Here is a 4,672-nt window from a genome sequence, read left to right as displayed (position 1 = left end):
TCATACTTTTAATGTCAGCGATCTAACTCCTTTTTCTGTAGGTCTCCAGAATTCGTGGTCGAATTCTCTCCAACTCGGGGAGTATGATGGAGATCAAGCCCAAGAGAACATGGAGGCCACTCATCAAGCTCAAGAAGAGGTGGAGGCACAAATGGAGGATGCCCATGGAGGTCAAAGTCCACCTCAAAGGATTACAAGAAGCATGTTCAAAGCCTTGGGAGCAAGAGGACATTTATTTTCTCTTTTTGTAGTGTCTTTAGTTGAAGGTGCTTAGAGGGAAACCTTAGAAACCTCTTTTGTTATAGCATCTTTTAGGTTTTAAATAGGACCTTTAGGGGGGTGTATTAGTAGATAGGTGTAGGTGTAGTTTTTGGGAGGTGTCATAGTAGAAAAAGGTCACACCTCCCATGTGACTTGTTTTTGGTGGGAATTTCAAATGAGTTTATTTGAAATTTCCCACCTATTTTTCAGCACCTTAGGCTATAAATAGAGGTGCTTCCTTTGTAAAATTCAGATTTGATTTTATCTAAAGAAACTATACTCAAAATTGGAGTGAGCATTTGGAGAGCTTTTGAGCTTCTACTCTAGTCTTATCTTGAAGGACCATGGTTTCCTCAAGTGGCGGCTTGCACACTCATCTAGGAGCATCCATTCTTCTAGTGGCGTGATCATCCAACCATTCCTCCATCTTCATGAGCATTCTCTTCTCCTTCCTTTCTTCTTCTTCAATTTGTTCATGTAGCCTTGAGTTTTGAGTTGTTTTTGTTTTGGTTCCTTTAATTTTCCAGCACCTATTTTCTGTTTGCTTCTTAATTCTGTTCGGTACTTTTGTTTTTAATTCAATTCTGTTCGATCTCTTCTTTTCATTCTCCTTTGTTGATTCAATTTGACAATATTTGGTTCATCCAAATGAGTTTGGGATTTGGTACTTGTTATTGGTGAGTTCTTGATTTTAGAACCATGATCCAACTTCTAAGAAAGTGCCTCTACATTTTCCAGCTCAAGGTGATTCCTCAAAGTGTCAAGAATCTTGTTCTATGTGGCTATTGGAATCACATCAGTTGGCTTTTGCCTTAGACAAGTTCGGTGGATTGGCTTTTTTTGCCTTGGTAGCAAAATTCGTGAATAAGTGAAGTTATGGTTTTTGTGCAATCTATGTGGGGAATTGTCACAAATGCATAAAAAATGAGGTGTGAAAAGTTTGGTTGCAAAAGGAATTCATCTTGGTTGGGTTTTGGCTTAGCCATGTTCGGTGGATTGGTTCTTTTTGCCTTGGTAGAAGAATTGGTGAATAAGTGAATTTATGGTTTTTGTGCAATGTTGGTGCGGAATTGTCACAAATGCATAAAAAATGAGGTGCAAAAAGTTTGGTTGCAAAACGAATTCATCTTGGTTGGGTTTTGGCTTAGCCAAGTTCGGTGGATTGGCTTTTTCTGCCTTGGTAGCAAAATTGATGAATAAGTGAAGTTATGGTTTTTCTGCAATCTTGGTGGGGAATTTTCACAAATGCATCAAAAATGAGGTGTGAAAAGTTTGGTTGAAAAAGGAATTGATCTTGGTTGGGTTTTGGCTTAGACAAGTTCGGTGGAATAGCTTTTTTGGCCTTGGTAGCAAAATTGGTGAATAAGTGAAGTTATGGTTTTTCAGCAATCTTGGTGGGGAATTGTCACAAATGCATAAAAAATAAGGTGTGAAAAGTTTCTTAGCAACAGGAATTGATCTTGGTTGGGTTTTGGCTTAGCCACGTTCGGTGGATTGGCTTTTTTTGCCTTGGTAGCAAAATTGGTGAATAAGTGAAGTTATGGTTTTTGTGCAATCTTGGTGGGGAGTTCTCAGAAATGCATAAAAAATGAGGTGTGAAAAGTTTGGTTGCAAAGGGAATTGATCTTGGTTATGTTTGGGCTTATCAAGTTCGGTGGATTGACTTTTTTTGCCTTGGTAACAAAATTGGTGAATAAGTGAAGTTATGGTTTTTGTGCAATCTTGGTGGGGAATTTTCACAAATGCATAAAAAATGATGTGTGAAAAGTTTGGTTGCAAAAGGAATTCTTCTTGGTTGGCTTTTTGCATAGCCAAGTTCGGTGGATTGGCTTTTTTTGCCTTGGTAGCAAAATTGGTGAATAAGTGAAGTTATGGTTTTTGTGCAATCTTTGTGGGGAATTGTCACAATTGCATAAAAAATTAGGTGTGAAAAGTTTGGTTGCAAAAGGAATTGATCTTGGTTGGGTTTTGGCTTAGCCATGTTCGGTGGATTGACTTTTTTTACTTTGGTAGCAAAATTGGTGAATAAATGAAGTTATGGTTTTGTGCAATCTTGGTGGGGAATTGTCACAATTGCATAAAAAATGAGGTGTGTAAAGCAAAATTGGTGAATAAGTGAAGTTATGGTTTTTGAGCAATCTTGGTGGGGAATTGTCACAAATGCATAAAAAATGAGGTGTGAAAAGTTTTGTTGCAAAAGGAATTGATCTTGGTTGGGTTTTGGCTTAGCCAGGTTCGGTGGATTGCCTTTTTTTGCCATGTTAGCAAAATTGGTGAATAAGTGAAGTTATGGTTTTTGTGCAATCTTGGTGGGGAATTGTCAGAAATGCATAAAAAATGAGGTGTGAAAAGTTTGGTTGCAAAAGGAATTCATCTTGGTTGGGTTTTTGCTTAGCCATGTTCGGTGGATTGGCTTTTTTTGCCTTGGTAGCAAAATTGGTGAATAAGTGAAGTTATGATTTTTCTGCAATCTTGGTGGGGAATTGTCAAAAATGCATCAAAAATGAGGTGTGAAAAGTTTGGTTGCAAAAGGAATTGTTCTTGGTTGGGTTTTGGCTTAGCCATGTTCGGTGGAGTGGCTTTTTTTTGCCTTGGTAGCAAAATAGGTGAATAAGTGAAGTTACGGTTTTTGTGCAATCTTGGTGGGGAATTGTCACAAATTCATAAAAAATGAGTTGTGAAAAGTTTGGTTGCAAAAGGAATTGTTCTTTGTTGGGTTTTTCCTTAGCCAAGTTCGGGGGATTTGCTTTTTTTGCCTTGGTAGCAAAATTGGTGAATAAGTGAAGTTATGGTTTTTGTGCAATATTGGTGGGGAATTGTCAAAAATGCATAAAAAATGAGGTCTGAAAAGTTTGGTTGCAAAAGGAATTGCTCTTGGTTGGGTTTTGGCTTAGCAAAGTTCGGTGGATTGAATTTTTTTGCCTTGGTAGCAAAATAGGTGAATACGTGAAGTTATGGTTTTTGTGCAATCTTAGTGGGCAATTGTCACAAATGCATAAAAAATGAGGTGTGAAAAGTTTGGTTGCAAAAGGAATTCATCTTGGTTGGGTTTTTGGTTAGCCATGTTCGGTGGATTGGCTTTTTTTGCCTTGGTAGCAAAATTGGTGAATAAGTGAAGTTATGGTTTTTGTGCAATCTTGGTGGGGAATTGTCTAAAATGCATAAAAAATGAGGTGTGAAAAGTTTGGTTAAAAAGGAATTGTTCTTGGTTGGGTTTTGGCTTTGCCAAGTTCGGTGGATTGGCTTTTTTTGCCTTGGTAGCAAAATTGGTGAATAAGTGAAGTTATGGTTTTTGTGCAATCTTGGTGGGGAATTGTCACAAATTCATAAAAAATGATTTGTGAAAAGTTTGGTTGCAAAAGAAATTGATCTTGGTTGGGTTTTGGCTTAGCCAAGTTTGGGGATTGGCTTTTTTTGCCTTGGTAGCAAAATTGGTGAATAAGTGAAGTTATGGTTTTTGTGCTATCTTGGTGTGGAATTGTCAAAAATGCATCAAAAATGAGGTGTGAAAAGTTTGGTTGCAAAAGGAATTCATCTTTGTTGGGTTTTGGCTTAGCCAAATTTGGTGGATTGGCTTTTTTTGCCTTGGTAGCAAAATTGGTGAATAAGTGATGTTATGGTTTTTTTGCAATCTTGATGGGGAATTGTCAAAAATGCATCAAAAATGAGGTGTGAAAAGTTTGGTTGCAAAAGGAATTGTTCTTGGTTGGGTTTTTGCTTCGCCAAGTTCGATGGATTGGCTTCTTTTGCCTTGGTAGCAAAATAGTTGAATAAGTGAAGTGATAGTTTTTGTACAATCTTGGTGGGGAATTGTCACAAATGCATAAAAAATGAGGTGTGAAAAGTTTGGTTGCAAAAGGAATCAATCTTGGTTGGGTTTTGTCTTAGCCAAGTTCGGTGGATTGGCTTTTTTTTGCCTTGGTAGCAAAATTGGTGAATAAGTGAAGTTACGGTTTTTGTGCAATCTTGATGGGGAATTGTCACAAATTCATAAAAAATGATTTGTGCAAAGTGTGGTTGCAAAAGGAATTGTACTTGGTTGGGTTTTGGCTTTGCCAAGTTCGGTGGATTGGTTTTTTTTCCCTTGGTAGCAAAATAGATGAATAAGTGAAGTTATGGTTTTTGTGCAATCTTGGTGGGGAATTGTCACAAATGCATAAAAAATGAGGTGTGAAAAGTTTGGTTGCGAAAGGAATTCATCTTGGTTGGGTTTTTGCTTAGCCATATTCGGTGGATTGCCTTTTTTTGCCTTGGTAGCAAAATTGGTGAATAAGTGAAGTTATGGTTTTGTGCAATCTTGGTGGGGAATTGTCACAATTGCATAAAAAATGAGTTGTGAAAAGAAAAATTAGTGAATAAGTGAAGTTATGGTTTTTGTGCAATCTTGGTGGGGAATTGTCACAAATGCATA

This window comes from Phaseolus vulgaris, chromosome 4, assembly GCF_051622355.1.
Source record: "Phaseolus vulgaris cultivar YP4 chromosome 4, ASM5162235v1, whole genome shotgun sequence".
NCBI classification, from domain to species: Eukaryota; Viridiplantae; Streptophyta; class Magnoliopsida; order Fabales; family Fabaceae; genus Phaseolus; species Phaseolus vulgaris.
The sequence above is the reverse complement of the archived record's forward strand: the minus strand, read 5'-3'. Positions refer to the sequence as shown.